The 24243-nt window shown below is 40.1% G+C and overlaps 1 long non-coding RNA gene across 1 annotated transcript in view; it reads right to left on the minus strand.

Annotated features, from left to right (window-relative positions):
- The window catches only part of LOC141656061 (uncharacterized), a 241084-nt gene that overhangs the window by 199442 nt on the left and 17399 nt on the right, over positions 1–24243 (minus strand). The window lies entirely within an intron of this gene.

Here is a 24243-nt window from a genome sequence, read left to right on the forward strand (position 1 = left end):
CTTGTGGTGATTTAGGATATGACTCAAATGCTTGTCTTCCTTATTCATACTCACCCCTTGTGAACATGAATGTGATAAATGATGTTAATAATGATATGCATGATGTTCCCTCTTATCATTCTTCCCTTCTTCCGATGAATGTGTGTGACATGCAAGCCTTTTCATTTAATTGCGAACCATGTGGTAGTTTTGGAGATAACATTGATGTGTGTCTCTCTTCTTTTCCTCAAACCCCCATGGATGATTATATGGTGAATGATGTTGATGATTTGCATGTCTTTAACACTTCTTATGAACCACCTCACCCTTTTTCAAGATAACTTTCACACTCCTTATGCCAACCTACACCACACCATGTGAATTCCAAATTGTCTAGTAATGGGTGTGAGGTAGAGGTTATGATGTTTGAATGTGATTATGGATTGATTGAGGCAAATTGTTTACTTGAAGAGAAAGTTGTGGAGCAATTGTATTTGAATGAGTTGGAGTGTGTATCATTTGTGGTTGATCATGAGTCATTGGGAAGAGAGTATGTTGAGAGGATGATTCTTGAGTTAGAAAGGAAAAATAATGATAAGAATTGTGAGGAAGATAAAAGGGTAGAAACCCCTTTGGAGAATGAAAGGCTTGAGAGTTTTTGTGAGGAATTTGAGATTGTTGATGAGCCTTATGATGAAGAGTTTATAGGCTTGACTTACAACAATCTTGTTGTGGATTTAGATGAGAACTTTGTGGTTGAGGAGATTGGAACACCCACCCTTCTTTGTGATGATGTTAGTGTTGGAAACTTGATAAAATGGGAGGGTGTCTCCTTAAGGATGGAGTTTGTTAGGAGTGAAGATGGACTTGGCTTTGACATTGATGATGAGGCTAGTGAAGAAGAACAAGTGAGGGATTATGATGTGCTTCCACTCAATGAACCTCTTTTGGAGAAATTTGAGGCTTGCTTTTGTGTTGATGATGAGTTCTTTTCATCTACCGATCATTTAGACCTCATTTCTCTTACCCCTTTACTTGAATATGTGGTTGTTGAGTATGATTGTGATGATCTTTTCAAAGAGGGTGATTTGTCTCTTGATGATTGCTTGATGGAGAAATTTGAGAATGGAGACATAATTACCACTCTTGGGGAAGATGTGAAAGAGGATTGTGATGATATGCATGACTTCAAGAGTCTACCTCTTGTGCCTTTGGAAGAAAATGATAAGTCTTGGGGTGAGTATGACACATTTGGTATGCTCACCTTTTCTTACAAATTGCTTATGACTCATCTTGTCTCTTATGTATGCCATTTGTCATGCTTGTTGCTCTTCATTGCATATAACCATTTTGTTGAAAATTGGTCATCTTCTTTTGATAAGTTAATGAGATCTTTGATGGGATTTTTAAATAACTCACTTGTTTGTTGTGTTTGATTGTAGGTTTGGCGGTTTCCTAAAAACCGCGCTTCTTGGGAGGCAACCCAAGCTTTTTATGCTTCTTTTTCTTTTTGATAAATTTTTCTAAAAACCCAAAAACATGTTCTTTTCTTTGAAAAAAAAAATTGAAAAACCAAAAATATGCATTTAATTTCAATTTCCTCCACACATTTGTTTCTTTTTGAAACATAGTAAATAAATAAGTGTGGGGAGGAAATTTTATATTTCAAAAATCTTCAAAAACATGTATTTCATTTCCAAATTTCCTCCACACATTTATTTCCATTGGAAATTATGTAAATAAATAAGTGTGGGAAGGAAATTCTATTATTTAAAAATACAAAACATGTCTTTTATTTTTCCAATTCCTTCCCTACTTTGCGTTCCATCGAGGACGATGTAAAATTTAAGTGTGGGGAGGGGATTTATTCTTTAAAATCCAAAAAAATTGAAAATTTTCAAAAATTACAAAAACATGCTTTTATTTATTTGCATTTCTTTATATAAACGAATAAGTGTGAGGAGGAAACTCCCCTAACATGTCTTGTATATATCGTTGTTTGTGTAATAAAATGCATAGGTATATTTGGAATATCGGTGGCATATGTTAAGGAGTTAGAAGACGCTTAGTATAATCGCTCCTATCTCTTCTCATTTCTCCCTTTCTTTTCTTTTATTTATAATTGAGGAGGTTGGGATTTGTATGTTGAGGAGGATGTTCCAATTCTGGAACTTGGTGATGTGTGCCTATGTGTTGTTAGGATTAGTTGCATTAGTCTTTTTGGCATATAGTTTGATAGTTGCACTTGCATTATAACATGTATATACTAGTTGCATCATTGCATATAGTTGCATTTAGGTAAAATGTTTTGAAAAGTGCCTAATTGGGAACTTTGACAAGAGCAATTAGGCCATTACAAATACTTTTTCAACTTAAAACTTTGCCTACTAGAATGGATGTAAAACACCCTAGATAGTGTCATACTAAACTGTGGACAGCAGGGGGCCCACGGGGCGCTTGGGAGAGAGGAGAAACAAGCGTTTGCATTTTTGTTGGAGTCGCCACCAATTTTTATGGGAAATTGGAACCGTTCGAATACCTCGTGTCATGTCAAGACACAAAGTAGAGACATAAACACTAAGCAATCGTTACCCTTAGCATTCTATGTCTAGAATGACTCTCGTGGATGCTAATGAACACGGGTGTTCACGGAGATCAGGAGTAAGGGGTGAGGGTACGTATTAGGAAGCTCTTTTGATCGAACACCTAATCCCGCCCGCCTCGATAGCGGCCTCTACTAATGATTAGGGAAGTTATTCGTACTCGATATATCGTCGATTGTATGCATGCAATGCAACATCCAAGTTTTAATCCTAGCATGTGAGAATTAATACTAAGTCGGTGAACAATCAATTTAGCATACAATTAAGGTCGAAGTAGGATTTAATGCTCAATTACATGTGAAAACATACAAATAATACAAGAAATAATGATAAATACAATAAAAGAAAATTACAATAAAAGAATTACAATAATTACATTGGATTAGGCGATTTATGTCGAAAATACCTTTAAAACGGATGTTTTGAGAAAAAAGAATAAAAGAATAAAATTACGAACAGATCAGAAGGTGATAATACGATTAATAGTTAATTATACGTAAACTAATTAAACTAAGTCAAGCAAAAACGGAGTTCAGAGGCAAAATTCAACCCGGAACAGGCGCAGCAAAGCTGCGTCCTTTGGAATAGGCGCAGCAGACGCTGCGTCTGTTCCTGACCTGAATTCTGGCTGTGAAGCCGGAATTGCGTGTTGTTAATACTCGTCGGTAAATTTAATGATTGATTAATTTATTTACTCGGATGGAAGTGATTAGTAGGTTAATTACATACGATTAATTGGTCATAAAACAATAAACATGGATGAGACGGAATTAAGACGGATTAATTACAAGATTAATGATTGATTAGTGACATGGGTGAACAACATAGGTTAAATATGACAAATTAATAACGAATTAATGATGAACATGCGATGAATGTGACAAAAAACAGATTAAAATATATCAAAGACGAATTCCAAAAACTCAATATGAACAAATCGAACTTCTACAACCCGGATTGAATTTAATGACGAAAACCCGCAAATATGAGATTATAAGGGATTTAAGTCGGATTTAATGACGAATTAAACGTGTTAATGATGTTGAATAATATACATGTGAAATATATGCTATTATGACGAAGAATTAAAGAAAACAAACGAAACAAATAAACTTTGACGAATTACAGAGGACGAAGGAAGAAGAAAGGAAGCGAGGCTGGCGGCCTCATGAAGAGGCACAGCAGGTACTGCGCTCCTTCGAAGAGGTGCAGCAGTTGCTGCGTCCTTTCTCGACGGTTAGTCTTCTAGAAATCCGTAAAAAAGAGGTTTTAAAGCACGGTTTAGAAATCGGTTTTAAGAGGTATTTTCGACATAAACCTTACAATTGTGATACAATAATCAAAATACAATAAATAAAAGAGAGATTTACACCCTCAGACTTACATGTTGACGAAACGAGAAGGACTAAGATATCGATTAGTGATGCTCGACGCGAATGCAAAGGAAGTGCCCTCGTAAGAGGAAAACGATTAGATTAATTAAGTTGATTGATGTGTAGTTGGTCAAATTGGTCGGTCATGCAAACGAGGCTGGTACTCAGAAGGATCCGAGCTTACGTGGTCGAAAGATCAAGCATGTAGGCGCCAAAAAGTAAGAACAAAAGTCTAGAATGCAAAGGGAGAAGAGAAGGGCGGACACTCGCGTTAGGAATATGAGGAGCGAAGGCTCCTATTTATACTAATCACGTGGAGGAAATAGGGTTTCGGAGACTCTTTGGAAGTGAATCTCGGAAAGATATGAAAAAGATACGAAAATTACGCAGAATAGGACCTGGGAAGAGGCGCAGCAAGCACTGCGTCTCTTGGAAGAGGCACAACACCTGCTGCGTCTGTTCCCAAGTGGTTTCCTCCTGCGGATGAAAGATTTCCGTGTTTTAGTTATGGTAGGACGGAATAATTTGGTTTTCCTTAATACTTTATATGAATATTACGGGAAATTATTTGCCAAAAGATTAAGATTGTGAAATATTTATGAAATATGGAATAGAAATATCCGGAACATTCCAGAACATTCTGACTCGGGATTGAACGATCATCAGAAAATGGAAACGGTTTTAGGCTCGGACTCCAAATGTACTCTAATTACTGTCAAAACGACCGTATCGGCACGTAGATGACAAGTAAGAGGTAGACATTAATTTTTGAGCAATCACTTGACGATAAACTTATGAATTGTCACAAATCGTTCCGCGTACCAAACATGCGGCCCAATCATCGCCGGGTGGTTTGCGAGAGGTGCAAAAATGAGGTATCTACAGAGCCCCCACTTTGACTGAGGCTTGGACAAGGCGAAAGTCAAAGTATAGCCATCACGTCAATCGAGGATTACAACCTGACGACTATGGCGACGCGAGGCGGCTCAAGGGGTCTGAGCCAAGGACCTGTCGTCGGGAACATTTTAGAGTCTGTCGACTATCGGGGAGGGTCGTTTAAAGTCCATTAGACTACGTAAGGAGGCTCGCCAGCCATAAGAAGAGACCATACCTGAGACTTCTTCTCGAAATGCTTCCGGAGGTGCATGAGAGCTAAGGAGCAAGATCAAGCGTGAGGGCTAAAATAAAGTGAGTAGCAGGACACGGACGGGAACTGCTGAGAGAAAACTGCTTGGGTAGTCTTCGAGAAGCCATTGCGAGTAGCAGGACACATGCGAGAACTGCTGAGAGAAAATTGCTTAGGTAGTCTTCGAGAAGTAATTGCGAGTAGCAGGACACAGGCGGGAACTGCTGAGGAGAAATCTGCTTAGGTAGATGTTAATCTCCATGTCGGTCGTGAACTCTCGTATTGGGAACGTAATCGGGAATTTTATCTCTGTGCCTTGAGAGGGAAAGTATATCCGCTTACTCTCGCTTGGGGGCAAGATAATGAAGAGAAGGTGTGTCGAAACACCTGTCGAGAAATACTTGCTCGTTGCGACAAGCAAAGTCTTGGAAGCAATAAATAACGTGTAATATTCTGCTGCTGGCTTGGAAAATGAGGGCCGGAACGAAAGAAAATCGTCAAACGGACCAAAAGGATAAAATAGCATCAAGGAAGAGGCGCACCAAGGATGGGCCCACAAATAACGAACTCGTAACGAATTTTTGAAAACTCGTATGGAGGGAACACCAGGAAGAGGCGCAACAAGAGCTGCGTCTCTTGGAAAAGGCGCAGCGCCTGCTGCGTCTATTCCCCAAAGTGTCTATTCTGCGTAAAAACGCGATAATCAGAGGAGTTGCAATCATTTGTTCGAAACATAAATTACGCATTTCTCTCTCAAATCATCACCATTTCCGCCAAGGTTTGATCCAAAAGCTTGCATTAATCATGACTAATCGAGGTATGTGTCTCATTCTTGCATTAATCTTCCGTATTGGCTTAATTTTGGATCGGAAAATTAGGGTTCATGACCCAATTGATCGAAAATTTGGGGCTTTTCCCCCAAATGCATTTGCTTTGTCAAATTGACATTAGAAATGGATAATTGGTAGTATAAGGAACACAACCATGTATTTATCTTGAATTTTTGTTGAGTTTTTGAGCCTTTGAGTGAAATTTGAGACGGTTTCACAGCCGAACCGTAAATTGCTTCGAAAATAGTCTTAGGATTGCCCATTTGCGATGAAACTTGATATTTGGGACCCTTGGATGATGGGTAAACTTTCTATCATCTCAGAATTTTGGTTTGTGACAGCTTTTTCAGGACACTTTCTAAGGCATAATCGCCATTATAACGAAATGCTGCCGAAATTTCGACTCGAACCCGGAACTAGGCTTCAAATTAGGCTTGACTTGACCCATATTACCACATGAGTGATCGGGTTGGTGAGAGTATGGCCAAAGACGGCGAGAAAAGAGCGGTTTCAGGGCTTCCAAAGGCTCGAAAATCCCTTAACCAAGGCTTGTCGTCATGCGACGCGGCCTAAATTTGCTTTAATGTCACAGGTGATGTGGCTTCTACTTCTGGGAGAGCTACCATGGAGATAGACACTGCTGTTGTCGAGGAGCCTCTAGAGCAGGCCTTCACCGCTGCGGTGATGGCTGCTGGAGACGAGGTCCGCGAGGAGGAGGCTGCTGAGGAGGAGGAGGCCCCGAGACGGGCCAACGTTGGACGAGGAGGTCGTCAGCTGAGAGGAGCTCCTGCGTGGGCTGAGACTTGGGAGAGTAGGCACCTGCTGTGGGCTGCCGAGGGTCACCTGTCCTACAGGACGGTGAAGAGTCTGGTAAATAGGAATTCACTACTCATCACTCATCTTCTTTCGTTTGATTTGCTCATATCTTTTCCAATTTTCATTCAAAACTAAAGATAGCTTTTGTTTCAAATCACAATAGGAGGCCGGGAACATCAGGTCGTTCTCGGGCTACACGACAGCGATGGAGTGCTACGAGCGACTGTAGGCGGAGGAGCGCGGAGCGTTCGGTTCTTTGGTGCAGGCCTGGAGGGATATCGCGAAGAGGAAGTTGCGGGCTAACCTTAGCCTGGTCCGCGCTTTCTTGGACCGATTCTAGGATACGACTTCCACGTTTCACATGCCTTTTGGTGAGGTGGGAGTCACTCTGGAGAACTACGGCATGATTTCTGGTCTGCCGTGTGGGACCGAGGAGGTGGAGTGGCCAGTGAAGGAAAAGTAGATCTATATACTCAACATACTCATATATGTTTTATGTTAATTTACTCATAAAATTAAATGGTGATCTTATGCATGCAAACATAAAACAATTTAAAAGAAGAATCTTCATCTTACATTGTGATTTTTGGTTTATATGGGCACAAAAGAGATCTCCTTCTCTCTTGTTCTTGAGCTTTCCTTTTAGATGAACAAAGACCCAAGTGTAGGATCTCTCCCAAGGAATTATACCCAAAGCACACTCTTAACTAAAATCAATATTATAAATACTAGTACAATATTAATTTTGTAAGAAAAATTGACCCAAAATAATTTTGGTTTTTGTCTCCTAAAACCGGGTAGGAGAAAGAGGAAGGAAGGAAAATATTTTTATCTCTCTAAAAATATTTTTGATGAGATGAATGAATGAATGAACAACCACAAAATATTTTGTGCATATGGTAAAAATAAGAGGAAAAACCAAGTGGTTTTTGCCTCTCTAAAACCGGGTGGAAGAAGGGGCAAAAGGGAGCCAATGCATGCTCTAGTTGCTCTTCACAATGAGTAATAGGTATGCATGACTAGTTTAGTAGGTAATCATGGTGCTTACCACTAACTAAATCAACTTAATATTTGCCTAATCCTTCTTCATATTTTCGGCACATTGGGATAATATGGACTCCATATTATCTTTGTCAAAATGTCAATTTTGTCTTATGTCACATGTCATATGTTGCATAAATTTGTTGTGCATTTTTAACATATTAAAAATCAACGTATTATTAAAAATACGTCACATGCAAAAACCGACTTAGTAATTCATAATTACTTGTACCAAAATATTTTACCAATTATAAATCACAACAATTTGTATTTATAATAATTCATTCAAATTTAATTGTTTCCTTAAACAATAATTTCATCTGAGTAATGATACAATTCGATTACTCAGACCGTATCTCATTTTAATCAATTTCAATGAGATACGTAAATATTACTTCCAAAATCGTCCGTCAATTTTAATTAAATTAATTGACTCGTAACGTTATACGATCAATTAATTGATCAATTAAGAGTGTTGCCCTATAGGTATGACCTAGGGGATCAACTGATCACCACCGTCGCACGACAGTAATGTCAAGCTCTAGTCAGCCAATCATTACCGATATATGTTGATCAGTTGACAGTAAATATTACTTCCCAATTGTATTCTTTATAATGAGATTTAAACATGTGATCACCATGATCAACAGTTGTGACCGCATTATTGTCGGAGGACACATATTCCAACAATCTCCCACTTGTCCTCGACAAGTGTGCGTCACCAATTCTCTTGTCCTATTACTATCTCCCACTCAATGCAAGGTGTCTTTCAGGTCGTACTTGCAAGTGATCATATCGAGAGTGGTTTCCTCGATCTGGAGTATAATTGATTGATCGGATTTATCCACCATGGATACATTCCGAGCGTGGCCACGCATTTCCAGTTCATTACTCCTCGAGTGGCCCTGAGATATTTTATAACTCTGACTAGGGGTGGACAATTCCTATCGCACTCATTCCCTTCAACTAGCCACAACCATCATAACCCAAAATATGCCCATTTGACCCCATTTACGAAGGTCGTAGTAACACAAATCAAATTTAATCTGAAACTGTGCCATCTTAGGCGAATAGTCTTTAGTCAAAAGAATCGACTCATTTGAATACTATAGCAGCTCTCGCCACGACCAGGCTATATAAATTTGCCAGAACTCTATAAGCGGTCATTAGGCCCGACAAAATGTTCCAAACAGTCTGCCTATGTGATCGACTAGTCATCTCACATGACTCTATGGCACTTGAACTTGCCATCAATCACATCACACTCTAGTCACTTCGAGACGTCACCTCATACAAGTGACTATGGGCAAATACTATGTTAATCCGTGTTCACTTTAACGGGGTTCAATTGTCACTACAACCCGTTTGGATGTAACAATGTATAAATTAAAGATAAAAGACAAATGTGATTATGAACATGAACAAAAACAACACTTTTATTTCATTTCAAAATCTAACATAGACTTGGTACACGCTTAAGTCACATGGACGTCATATGTCCATCATGTTTAGCCTGCGATAAAGGCTTGGTGAGCGGATCGGCTATGTTGTCATCCGTCCCAACCTTACAAATCGCAATTTCCTTTCTTTCAATGAAATCTCTTATTACATGATATTTTCTAAGTACATGTCTAGATCTATTACTAGACTTCGGCTCCTTAGCTTGGAAGATCGTCCCACTATTATCACAATAAAGAGTGATGGGATCATTGGCGGTAGGTACTACTTTTAGACCTTCCGTGAATTGCCTGATCCACACAGCCTTCCTTAGCGAACGATCTTCCGATGTGCAATGTACTCAGCCTCCGTTGTAGAATCCGTGGTTACAGCTTCCTTGAAGCTTCTCCAGCTTACGGCACCACCATTGAGCATGAAAACAAAACCAGCTTGTGATTTCATGTCATCTCTATCTGTTTGAAAACGTGCGTCCGTGTATCCATTAACACGCAGCTGAGTGTCTCCTCCAAACACTAGGATAGAATCCTTAGTTCTTCTCAAGTACTTAAGGATGTTCTTGACGGCTATCCAGTGACTCTCACCTGGATTTCCTTGATATCTACTCGTCATGCTCAAGGCATACGAGACATCAGGGCGTGTGCATATCATGGCGTACATGATTGATCCAACAACGGAAGCATAAGGGATTATCTTCATGCGTTCAACATCATGGGGTTCGGAGGGAGATTGAGTCTTGCTCAATATCGTCCCGGTTACCATAGGTACCAATCCCCTTTTGGATTTGTCCATGCTGAACCGTCGAAGAATCTTATCAACATAAGACTCTTGACTTAGTGCCAATATCCTCTTGGATCTATCTCTATGGATCCGGATACCTAATATGCGTTGTGCTTCTCCTAAATCCTTCATTTGGAAGTGGTTACCTAACCACTTCTTAACAGAAGACAACATTGGAATATCATTTCCAATGAGTAGTATGTCATCGACATACAAGATTAGGAACACAACATTGCTCCCCTTTGAATTTCATGTATAAACATGGTTCCTCAACACTTCGAGTGAAACCATTCTCTCTTATCACATGATTAAATCGATGATTCCAACTTCTAGATGCTTGCTTAAGACCATAAATGGATCTCTTTAGCTTGCACACTTTGTTAGGATTTTTAGAATCAACAAAACCTTCGGGTTGTATCATGTACACCTCCTCTTCTAAATGCCCATTTAGAAAAGCGGTTTTGACATCCATTTGCCATATTTCATAATCATGAAATGCGGCAATCGCTAACAAAATCCGTATGGATCTTAGCATGGCTACGGGGGCGAAGGTCTCATCATAATGGAGACCTTGGACTTGGGTAAATCCTTTTGCCACTAGCCTAGCTTTGTAGACATCGTCATGTCCTTCTATGCCATTCTTGACTTTGAATATCCATTTGCATTGAAGAGGTCTTGCCCCTTTAGGCAAATCTACCAAGTCCCAAACTTGGTTTTCATGCATAGAATCCATTTCGGACTTCATGGCTTCAAGCCATAAGGAGGAATTTGGACTAGAGATTGCGGTCTTGTAGGTAGCGGGCTCGTCACTTTCTATAAGCAACACATCAAGTGTTCCATCTTCTTCGATAAGTCCCACATATCGATCGGGATGACAAGAAACACGGCCCGTTCTTCTAAGAGGAGGAGGAATAACCATATTAGACGACGAAGGAACTTCTTCTTGCGTCTCTGGCTCGGTTTGTGGCTCTTGAACTTCATCAAGTTCAAAATTTCTCCCACTCTGTCTCTTAGAAATAAATTCTCTTTCTAAGAAGACAACCTCGCAAGACATAAACACTTTGTTATCTTGAGGTTTGTAGAAGTAGTATCCTCGAGAAGTCGAGGGGTAACCTACAAAGATGCATTTTTCGGATCTTGGGGCAAGCTTGTTGTCGTTCTTAGTCTTGACGTAAGCATCACATCCCCAAATCTTCATATAGGATATATTGGGGATCCTTCCCATCCACATCTCACATGGAGTCTTTTCGGTGGACTTTGTGGGACTATTGTTCAAAGATCGAATTGCGGTTTGAATCGCAAATCCCCAAAACGAGTTCGGTAACTCGGTTTGACTCATCATGGATCAAACCATATCAAGTAGGGTTCGATTCCTCCTTTCGGCAACACCATTGAGTTGTGGTGTTCCGGGTGGAGTAAGTTGTGATATGATACCACAACCTTTCAAGTGTGAATCAAATTCAAGGCTAAGATATTCTCCACCACGATCGGATCGTAGTGCCTTAATCCTTTTGTTCAATTGGTTCTCTACTTCGTTTTGAAATTCTTTGAATTTCTCAAACGCTTCACTCTTATGCTTCATTAAATAGACATACCCATGTCTACTCAAGTCGTCGGTGAAGGTTATAAAGTAGTCATAATTACCACGAGCGGTGATACTCATTGGTCCTCATACATCGGTGTGTATGAGTCCCAATAGTTCACTAGCTCGTGTCCCTTTACCACTAAAAGGATTACGAGTCATTTTGCCAAGTAGGCAATATTCGCATGTACCATATGATTGATAATCAAATGGTGTAATCACATTAGTCAAAATTAATCTTTTGATGCGATTCTCGTTTATGTGACCTAATCGACAATGCCAAATGAACGCTTCACTTGGGTCACTTGATTTGAGTTTCTTTGATTGAATGTTATAGATATCATTAGTCGGATTTGAGGTCTCTAAAATGTAAATGTCATTGATAGAAGAAGCTTGGCCTATAACCAAATCATTCCTTGAAATAGTACAACGATTGTTCTTAATGACAAAACAAAAACCGTCCATGTCTAGCATGGCGATTGAAATAATGTTTTTAGAGAGCGTAGGCACATAAAAACAATTATGTAAATACAACTCAAATCCGTTAGGAAAAGTTAAAACATAAGTTCCTTTGGATTCGGCCGCTACCCGAGCTCCATTTCCAAGGCGTAGATCCACATCTCCCTTGCTAAGCCTCTTCACGTCTCTTAAACCCTGTAAATGATTACAAAGGTGAGAACCACAACCTGTATCTAGTACCCATGTCGTAGTGGAAGTATAATTTATATCAATAACATAAATTTCCTTAGGAATTTTACCTTTTGGAGTGATGATTCCTTCCCTTATATTTCGCAAATATACGGGACAATTCCTAAGCCAATGTCCCATGCCATAGCAATAATGGCACTCATCATTAACTTGCTTGAAGTTTTTGATTTTCTTTCCCTTCTTCTTGAACTTTTTGCCCTTTGAAGCAAGAGCTTGATTGCTTGAGCTCCCACTAGCTTTGGCATCTTTATCTTCCAGAGACAAAGATCTTACAGATTGTATGAGGTAGTCTTCCTGAGACGGGCTCACACGAGATCTAGTAGTAGTAGGTGGTTTAGAAGAAGTGATGAAGTTAAGGTTTCCATCCGAACCTATCCCAAAATGAAGTTCTCTAGTAGTGTCGAAATCATTGTTGGAGCAAACTTCGTCAAAAACATTGTGGTAAGACTCAATAGTTATCGGTGCGGTAGCGTTTGATGGATTCATTGTAATGCACTACAAGTATGGAGGAAAGGAAATATTAACATTTGTCTTTTAAATCATACTTGTAAATAAATTAACAAGATATGAACATTTATATAGTGACCTCTACCCAACTATAATAAATGATTCCAAGACCCAAATTCATATCGACTTAGGCACGGTAGGGCCGATTCATCCTTTATCAATATAACTCGGTGGATTAACGTTTAATCGATTCTACTTTTAGAACTCTTGGTCGATAAAATTACTCTAATGTTTATCTTTAGCCCGGAACACATGTGACTACGGTCACGAATACTTCCGTTGAGCTCAATCCAAATTTCGAATAAATGTGTCCATGATCCAAATCCACATCAACTCGGGCACGGTAGGGCCGATTCATCCCTTATCAACATGAATTCGGTGGATAGACATTTATCACCCACTTCCCCTACGTAACAAGTTTTGTACTCCGGTAGGGCCGAGTGCACTCCCTCGCGAAATAGGTTTTCATGGTTTCTACTATTTGGTAAGGCTATGTCTCAATTGATTATTTTAGCGAGAGGTCATGTCAAATTATTATCTATCACGTTTTAAGTGAACTAAAGCGGTGAACTACGATAATTGTAATTGACACGGTCGATGTACTCGATTAGAAGATGATGCATGTTTTAGTTATGGCGATTTAGCGATGCATGTGACATATAAATAAAATGCAAAACATAAAAAAAAATCCTAGTATGGCCTTCCTAAAATAGAAAAAACTATTTAACTATTACATATTCGGAAACCAACTCCATTGGTCCCTTGAACTTCGGTTGTGGCACGCATCTCGAGGTAACACCGTCTTTATGTATCGCCATCTTGAAGAAATCCGTCTTTGGGAACTCCGAAATGAATAAAATTACATAATAAATTACATAATTTCCTATTATACATTTGTAACTAAAATAAAATAAATCTATTAAATTACAAAACGGTGATATGAGATCACAATAAAATTACAACCGAATCGATATTCCCATACATTTCGGGAAATACCAATTAAAAACTAAGGCCATACTAAGTAAAAATTACATAATTCAAAAATTATATAAATTAAAATTATGACAATCATAAAGAAAATGCAGCATTATAATATGTATGAACATGCCCAAATTTATGCTAAATCGCCTTTAATTAGCCAATATCGTATATTACTCGGTTTTTACGGATTTGCGTGATTTCAACATTTTATAATCACAAAAATACATAAATTCATATTTATGCATAAGTTAATTACCCTAACCTCTTAGGACTCAAAATTTAGTCTTCACTAATTATTTGACCATAATTAACTCATATTACTAAAATTTGTTCATAAATGGACTTAAAATTATAATAAAAAGCTATAAACTTCAAATATATCACAAAATTTCAAATAAATTCAAAATTTGAAATTTAAACTCATGAACATTTTGGAAAAATACCATGACACTCATAATATTCAAAAACCTTAGGTTAAAAATTTCGAAATTTATCCGGAAAAACAATGTTGCGGTTTATCGGTTTTAACTAAATAATCATAAAAACATGTGAAAAATTATATTCATCAACTTTTCAATTTTAGATATAAAAAAGATAATAAAATGCAACATATGATGTTTTTCCTTAGTCATAGAGTATGTTTTACTAATATTTCACTAATAAAGTCACTATTCATGCTATTTTTCTTCAAAAATCCATAAATCATGCAAAAAGACTTCACTATAGCCTATTATTTTACACACATCTTGTAAAATTGCATGTGACAACATAATAAATTTCTATGACCAGATTCGAAATTTATCTCATATTAACCTATTTTTCACCTAAATCCGAATTTAATAATGAAAAATCCATTTTTCGAGCATAAGAAGTCCAAAAATTATGAAAATTTATAGGTTATCTCAAAATAATATATGTGACAACATATCCAAAAATCACTGGAAAATACGAAGTATAGCTAATTTTAGTCCGAAAATGACATTTTTACTCATAAAATCATATTTTAATGCCATTATTGTATAATATGAACAATAAAAATCCATAAATTAACCAAAATATCCTAAAAACATTTTAGAACCAGAAATTTTAACATGCATGATGATTTTCGTGATATATCATAATAACACAAATTTTACAAGTTTTATATGTTATTCTTATAACTCGGAAAAACTTTTAACCGATTTGCATGCAAACAACCATGGCTCTTGATACAGATTGAAGGAAAAGTAGATCTATATACTCAACATACTCATATATGTTTTATGTTAATTTACTCATAAAATTAAATGGTGATCTTATGCATGCAAACATAAAACAATTTAAAAGAAGAATCTTCATCTTACATTGTGATTTTCGGTTTATATGGGCACAAAAGAGATCTCCTTCTCTCTTGTTCTTGAGCTTTCCTTTTGGAAGAACAAAGACCCAAGTGTAGGATCTCTCCCAAGGAATTATACCCAAAGCACACTCTTAATTAAAATCAATATTATAAATACTAGTACAATATTAATTTTGTAAGAAAAATTGACCCAAAATAATTTTGGTTTTTGTCTCCTAAAACCGGGTAGGAGAAAGAGGAAGGAAGAAAAATATTTTTATCTCTCTAAAAATATTTTTGATGAGATGAATGAATGAATGAACAACCACAAAACATTTTGTGTATATGATAAAAATAAGAGGAAAAACCAAGTGGTTTTTGCCTCTCTAAAACCGGGTGGAAGAAGGGGCAAAAGGGAGCCAATGCATGCTCTAGTTGCTCTTCACAATGAGTAATAGGTATGCATAGCTAGTTTAGTAGGTAATCATGGTGCTTACCACTAACTAAATCAACTTAATATTTGCCTAATCCTTCTTCATATTTTCGGCACATTGGGATAATATGGACTCCATATTATCTTTGTCAAAATGTCAATTTTGTCTTATGTCACATGTCATATGTTGCATAAATTTGTTGTGCATTTTTAACAGATTAAAAATCAACGTATTATTAAAAATACGTCATATGCAAAAACCGACTTAGTAATTCATAATTACTTGTACCAAAATATTTTACCAATTATAAATCACAACAATTTGTATTTATAATAATTCATTCAAATTTAATTGTTTCCTTAAACAATAATTTCATCTGAGTAATGATACAATTCGATTACTCAGACCGTATCTCATTTTAATCAATTTCAATGAGATACGTAAATATTACTTCCAAAATCGTCCGTCAATTTTAATTAAATTAATTGACTCGTAACGTTATACGATCAATTAATTGATCAATTAAGAGTGTTGCCCTATAGGTATGACCTAGGGGATCAACTGATCACCACCGTCGCACGACAGTAATGTCAAGCTCTAGTCAGCCAATCATTACCGATATATGTTGATCAGTTGACAGTAAATATTACTTCCCAATTGTATTCTTTATAATGAGATTTAAACATGTGATCACCATGATCAACAGTTGTGACCGCATTATTGTCGGAGGACACATATTCCAACAGCCAGAGACTGCCATGAGGGCGGACTCGGCCGAGGCGAGGAGACTGATCGGCTGGAACTTGTCGCCGAAGGCCGTCACAGTGCCGGGCTTGGTGCCCAGCTCCTACGTTCGAGACTACTTTGTGGGAAAGATCCCGGCGCTGGTGATGATTGATGGGAGGGAGACGGCTCCTCCTCCCTGTACAGCTGAGCAGAGGGCTCGTTTGTGGCTCTGGTGGTTTCTGTCTTCGATTTACCTCGGAGACAAGGGAGAGAGGCTGTCGACGAAGCTTCTTCCCTTCCTTTCTAACCTGAGCTCCCTAGGGCGTTGGGACTGGGTCACTGCTGGCTTTGCGGTCCTCATTCGCTTCATGAGGGCCATGGTTCGTCCGGAGTTGATGGAGAAGGGGACTTCTCCTGGTGCTGTCGGACCTGGACTACTGCTGGAGGTATGAACCTTCATTAAGGCTTGAAATGAATTCCTTTCTTTATCAAATCACGAATGATCGTTATTGACTATCTTGTTTCACAGGCGTGGGTGTACTCCTACTTCCCGGGCCTCGCGCCCAAGAGGACGGAGATTTGGAGAGGGCCTATCCCGTTGTGAGGGATTGGGTGATGTGTAGGACGAGGAGCAAGCGTTCCTCTCACGGCGTTTACCGGCGGGACGTGAACGCTCTTTAGCTGGACAGCGTAAGCATCTCACTTATATTCGCTTCTTCATTATTTTTAATCGATCATAGGAATGATCCTTGTTTGTCTTATCACAGTGGGTGCCCAGACCTTGGGCGGAGTATGCCGGAGCGCCTCCTTTTGTGGCTGAGGTCCTTCGACCCAGGAGCTCGAGCCGGGGCTGCCGAGGACGTCGATGGGTCTGTGTGGTACTTGGGCGAGCGCTTGGCTCGTCGGTGCTCTCGGGACGTGTTGACGGTTCCCATCGACCCTCCTAGGACGATGTTCGGGAAGCCTTCCGAGGCGAGAGAGGGAGGCGACTTGGGGGCGCGTCGGCGGTGACGCCCTCCTTCTTCTGGCGAGGACTACTCGGCGTTCTCTCGGAGGGAGGTTGGCGTCGGCCGGTAGTGGTGAGCATCTTTACTCTTCTTCTTTACTTGATTTTTTTTGAGAACTTATGATGAAAGATCATCGATTAATGAGAAGTATTTGGCTTCACAGGAGGTTGAGGCGGCGGGCATCGAGCCCCCAGAGTACCCCGAGACCCTTGAGTACACTGACGCGACCGGGAGGACGATGATCTCCGAGCTGCGTGACTTTGACGTGGCTGTGACGGATCTTTGGCGGCCGGACGATCGGCAAGCATCGATTCGGAGGGTGAGCCTCTGACTTGTATAATTTTTGTGTAAGAACACGTTTGATTGAACTTTATTAAATTTATTGAGAACTTCCTTTTGAAAATGCAGGTTGCGCCGTCTCGGTTCGTGGCGCTATGGAGGGTGGCCAACCGGCTGCGAGCTACTGCCGTCGAGGCACTTGTCGGCGGTCGAGGTCCTCAGGTATGAACCTTATGCTTACTTCATTTTTGATTTTTAATTCCTTTGTAATTGCTTGGACTGATTTGACACGATTGACATGAGCCAATTTGGTTGTTGTTTACAGGGGGACCGCGAGCTGGAGCGAGAGTTGACCCAGTCTCGGGAGGAGACAGCTCGCTTGTTGAGGGAGCTCGAGGTTCGGGACGCCGAGATTGCCGCTCTTGCGGTAAGAGTTGCGGAGCTGGAGGGCGACCAGCAGTAGCTTTGCTTTGTTTTTTGTAGACTTGCACACTTGTACATTTTGGACCTTGATTTTGGACATTTTTGGACTTTTGTTTGGGGCGAGAGCCCCCAGTTTGCTGTACATTTCCCTTTTTGATTGTATATAAGATGGCCTGAGAGCCTTTGCTGCTGGGTTGTGTTGCTTGTATCTGCAGGTTAGCTTTGAACAGGTTTGGTAGATGACGGTTTACGCCGTCATGCTGCCGAAATTTACATAGAAATCACGCAAAACATTCATTTGTATATACATATGGCCTTAATTAGCGCGAAATGAAAGACTCGAAAGAAATGCAAAAATGCAAAAATTTTGCTGGAAATGACCGGACGGTAGGGAGGGTTACCCCTAAAAAAAAAAGAAAAATAGAAATCTATAAGTTAGAAATGTAGAAATGGAATTAAGAAATTGAAATTAATATATAAATATTGAAATTCGGTAAATTGAAAATTATTTTCTAAAATAAATGAATTAAATGAGAAATGTAAATGAATGAAAATGAATTAAAACAAAAATTATTTCCTAAAATGAAAATGAAAATTATTTCCTAAAATGAAAATGTGCACGTGTGGTAAAATGGCGAAAATGTCGATGTCGCTTCGAAATTCGTGTCCGCGGAATTAGGAAACCTGAAACATGGTAATTTTCACATATTTACCAAAATAATAACCCGTAGGAATAGGAAATTATTCGTCATGGAATTAGGAAAGATCCAACGCGGAAAATCACAGAAGTGAAGCTGAGGAAGAGGCGCATCATGAGCTGCGTCCCTTTGAAGAGGCGCAGCGGGTGCTGCGCCTGTTCCCAAGGTGTTCTGCTCTGGCAGATTTTTGGAAACAGAAATTAGTATAAATAGAAACGCGGATGAAGCTTTTATTCACATAATTCTTCCGTCTCGTCTTCGTCTTATTACATAAAATTCTCAAAAGAAACTTTTCATCATGAATACTTTGGAGATTCGCTTGAAGGAATGGACCAACGAATTTTCGAACATGGAAAAATATGATATGGGTGCCTAAAACCTTGGATCATTGTTGAGTTTGAGGCTAATCAAGGTTGTTAAACCATTCTTGGATGCTTGTCTTGATTATTGGGACCCGAATTATCACGTTTTTGCGTTCCCTGGACGCGACATTTGCCCATTTCCTGAAGAAATTGCTGCGGTTGGTGGGTGGGATCCCGAACATTTGCCTGTCATTCCTTCTACTTCGCAAGGGTACAAGAGCAAATTTAGAGATTTGCTTGGGTTGACTAGACTTGAGGTAGACCGACTAGTTACCTCGAAAGGAGTGAGAATGCTGGACTTCATAGACCGATTCATAAATAGGGCCGACCCCACCGTTTCTTATGTTGCTAGGCGGAGGGCATTTGGGTTTTGCCTTTTGCATGCGTATGTCTTCCAAGGGCATGTTAATGAAGATTTGAGAGGTGATCCCCGTCTTCTGGTCCTTGTTGAGCAAATGGAGCTGCGCAGGAGCCCAGCTTGTTTATGCTTCGGAGAGATCTTGTTGGGCTTGGATAATAGGAAATCCAACCACGACCTACCGTATTTGGGGAGTCCCGTCATCTTGCAGGTAAAACAACACTTTCTTTTTGTTCTCTTTTTTTTTTTCGTTTTTTTTTTCGTTTTTTCGTTTTTGTTTTCGTTTTTTCGTTTTTTTTTTTCGTTTTTTGTTTTTTCGTGTTATGTCTAATACCTGCTTTTGTTAGGTTTGGCTTATGGAACGACTTCGATTGATCGAGCCCCCAGTTCATGTTCCTTCTTATTATGCCCGCTCGATTGCGATGAGGACGAGGTTGTACATGGTGGACTTCACTCGGGTCCGTGATTACTGGAAGAATAAACTGAAGAGTGAGGATGGTCCTTTGATTAGGTGGGTCGTACCGTGGTGGCACCTCAAATCCGTCACTGGAGTGTCTTCTTTGGATCCTACTAGGTCCGTGCGCATTCCTGGCCTAGAATTCATGGTGTGTATCTTTCCGGAAAGATTCATGAGACAAATCGGAATGAAGCAGATGATCCCGAAGCTGGATACCGTCGCGCAGACCGCTGTGGCACTTACCACTGATAGCCGGAGGGAATGGGCCATTAAATGGGCCCAAAGAAACATGTGGTTCTTGAATTTCTCCGCTAATGCCTTATGGGTGTCGGATTCTTATCTGCGACGGAGGAGGGATACGACTCCTGAAGAACGCGAGAGATTGAGGAAGCGCGAGCCTGTGGACTACAAGGTGTGCGAGGTAGAGAAAGAGAAAGAGAAGCATCTGACAGAAGGAGAAGAAGAAGCCGGGCTTCGAGTTATTCATCCTTCGAAGAAACCGAAGATCTCTCCTGTCGCGGAAATGGTGGTTGGCAAGAATGGGAAGTCGAGGCCTCGAGAAAGACCATTGGTGATTAGGTCTGAAGTGGCGCAAGAGCGTCCGGCTCGAGGTCGTGACAAGAAGTGTGACAAGAATGACAAGGGCAAGGGGAAGATGGAAGAATAGCCCAAGTCCTTTTATTATTATTTATTATTATTATTATTGTTGTAATAAAAAATGTGGGGTTTTTAGAATCCTAGCCTCTTCTATTTTTATTATGTTGCGTACTATTATTATTAGAAAATGAATGAAATAAAAAGGTTAAATGGTTATGAAACCGTTGTGATTTTCTATTTATTATTCTTGTCGAATTCCAAATGCAATGCAAATGTCCTTCTATTTACATTTTTGAAAATGATGGGTTGTATCCTGTGAAGGATTGCCTACGTATTCACTTAGAAAATGAAATCAAACCCTTGCGCGTAGTTCGAGTAAATGTAAAAGAATAATTGTTCTAAGCAAGAGCTTGTAATGAACTTAGAAAATTAGCATGAGCTTTTGCTTACTCTGAAGGTGCAAATTTAGTTTATTTGATGACATGAGGATGACAAATTTGTCAAAATGTAAGAGCACAGTGACATTTAGCTTATTTCAGCATGGCCAGGGGCCGGTTTATTTAGTGCCACAAGAGCGACACGTGGGTTACGCGAGGCGCGTTTTTGTTCCTATTCTAGGCATAGTACCGTTTCAATTGGTCAAGGTTTGTCGGGTTGGAGAACTCATTCCCATCTAGGTATGTGATTCTAACTGCACCCCCCGGAAGTATAGATTTGGCTAGAAAAGGTCCGGCCCAATTAGGTTTGAATTTTCCCCGTGGATCGACAGGTAAAAGAGCTCTAACCGATTTGAGCACTAAGTCTCCTTCCTTGATGTTTCTGGGCTTAACCCTTTTGTTGAAAGCTCGTTTGATACGGGCTTGGTATGTTCGGACATTATGCAAGGCGCGTAGCCTGCGTTCATCTAGGAGGATGAGTTCTTCATATCTATCCCTTTTCCAATCAAACACGGGATTTGACTCTCGAGTAAGATACGCAAGGATGGTATCTCTAGCTCAACTGGTTGTACAGCCTCCATGCCGTAGGTCAAATAGAAAGGACTAGCCCCAGTGGGCGTCCTAACAGATGTACGATATAACCACAGAGCAAAGGGTATCTTGCTTGGCCAATCTCGATAGTTGTCAATCATTTTCTTGAGAATTGTGACAACGTTCTTATTTGCTGCCTCTACCGCACCATTAGTCTGTGGTCTATAGGGCGAAGGATGGTGATGCCTAATTTTGTACTTGGCTAGCAATTGCCCAGTCTCATCTTGGAAATGGGATCCATTATCACTAATGATCTCATGCGGGCAACCGTATCGACAGATGATGTTGTATTGTATGAACTTTGCCATATTTTTGGCCGTGAGATTGGTGTAGGAAGCCGCTTCCACCCACTTGGTAAAATAGTCAATTGCCACTAAGATGAAACAGTGACCTCCTGTTCCGGCTAGGGTTATCTTCCCGATTATGTCAATTCCCCAGGCAGAAAATGGCCAAGGAGACGTCATCGTATAGAGCAATGAAGGAGGGACATGTTGTACATTCCCGAAGATTTGGCAATTGTGGCAATGTCTTACATATTTGATGCAATCGGATTCCATTGTGGTCCAATAATATCCCAAACGTGTGATTTTCTTTGCCATCATGGGCCCACTCATGTGAGGACCGCATTCTCTGTCGTGGACTTCTTCCATCACCTTTCGCGCCAGTGAATGATCAAGGCAACGTAAGATTACACCAAGAGGTGTTCTTTTGTATAACTCTCCTTGCATGAGAACGTATTGGGAAGCGAGTAGGCGTATAGCACGTTGTCCCCTCTTGTCCATATCCGGTGGATAGGTACCATTGAGCTTGAACTTCAGGATTGCTTGGAACCAGGGTTCCTGCGCGATGTCCTCTTCATCGGTGATTTGATGCACATAAGCCGGCTCCGACCGTCGTGAGATGCATAAAGGCATTTCCATCATGTTGTCTGGCATATTAATCAAAGATGCGAGTTTTGCAAGAGCATCTGCAAATTGATTTTCCTCTCGAGGTAGGTGTAGATAGGTTACGTGATCAAAGAATTGAGCAACTTGGTCTATTCTAGCCTGATAAGGTGCGAGGCTTTCGCTTCGGATTTTCCAAGATCCTTTAATTTGGTTGATGATTAGGGATGAATCCCCATGCACGCGAAGATTTTTAATGCCTAAGCTCACTGCCGCTTGCAGTCCAATGAGACAAGCTTCGTATTCTGCGGCGTTATTTGTCACCTCGAAGTCGAGTTTGACAGAGATTGGTGTATGCTCGCCTTCAGGATAAATGGGCAACACTCCTATTCCAAATCCTCTTAAGTTTGACGCTCCATCAAAGTAAAGATCCCAGGAGTCTACATTAGTTTGGAGTATGTCCTCGTCTGGAAATGACCAAGTATCTATTGTTTGTGCATCGTCGATGGGATTCTCTGCAAAGAATTCGGCAACGGCGTGACCTTTTATTGCTTTCAGGGGCACGTATTTGAGATCGAATTCTGAGAGCATCAAAGTCCATCTTGCTAGGCGTCCGTCGAGGACGGGTTTTTCGAAGAGGTATTTGACTGGATCCATTTTGGAGTATATTCTGACGGAGTAGCTAAGCATGTAATGGCGTAGCTTCTTCGTCGCCCACACAAGAGCGAGGCATGTCTTTTCGAGTTGTGAATATTTACACTCGTACTCCAAGAACTTCTTACTAAGGTAGTAGATAGCCCTTTCTTCATTTCCTATAGTTTGAGCTAGCATGGCACCCGTGGCGGTTTCGGTTACCGTGAGATATAAACCAAGAGGTTGATCATGTTGAGGTGGCATGAGCACTGGCGGTTTGGCCAATATCTTCTTTACTTTGTCAAATGCCTTTTGACAATCATCATCCCACATGGTGTGGTATGTCTTTTTGAGCTTCTTGAAGATAGGCTCACAAATCATTGTAAGTTTTGATATGAATCGACTTATATATTGCACTTTTCCCAGGAATCCTCTGACTTCTTTTTCTGTTTGTGGTTGCGGCATTTCGATCAGAGCCTTGATCTTGGAAGGGTCTATTTCTATACCTCTTTGACTAACGACGTATCCCAGGAGTTTGCCAGACGTTACCCCGAATGTGCACTTCTAAGGATTGAGCCTCATGTTGTACTTTCGTAGTCTTGCGAAAAATTTGCGAAGGTTTGCAATATGCCCCTCTCTATCCTTGGACTTGACGATCATGTCGTCTATGTATACCTCAACTTCTTTGTGCATCATATCATGTAAGAGTGTAGTTGCGGTGCGTTGATATGTAGCTCCGGCGTTGATCAATCCAAACGGCATCATCTTTGTATAGCGAAGAGGTTCCCATTGAGTGACAAAGGCGGTCTTATGCATATCTTCCATGGCCATTTTGATTTGATTATAACCCGCATACCCATCCATGAAGGATAGTAATGCGTGGTCTGCAGTATTGTCCACCAATATGTCGATGTGTGGTAGAGGGAAATCGTTTTTAGGACTTGCTTTGTTTAGATCCCTAAAATCAACACAAACACGGATTCTTCCATCCTTTTTGGGTACAGGTACTATGTTGGCTACCCAGTCAGAATACTCGGAAACTTTGATGAACCCGACCTTGAATTGCTTATCAACTTCTTCCTTAATCTTGAGAGCCCATTCCGTTCTCATTCGGCGAAGCTTCTGTTTCACAGGTTTGAAACCTGGCTTTATCGGAATCCTATGCTCGGCGATATCCCTGTCGATTCCCGGCATGTCTTTGTAGGACCAAGCGAAAACATCGTTGAACTCGTTTAGAAGGTCTATGAAGTCGGCCCTT

Source organism: Silene latifolia, chromosome 5, assembly GCF_048544455.1.
Source record: "Silene latifolia isolate original U9 population chromosome 5, ASM4854445v1, whole genome shotgun sequence".
In the NCBI taxonomy this organism is placed as follows: domain Eukaryota; kingdom Viridiplantae; phylum Streptophyta; class Magnoliopsida; order Caryophyllales; family Caryophyllaceae; genus Silene; species Silene latifolia.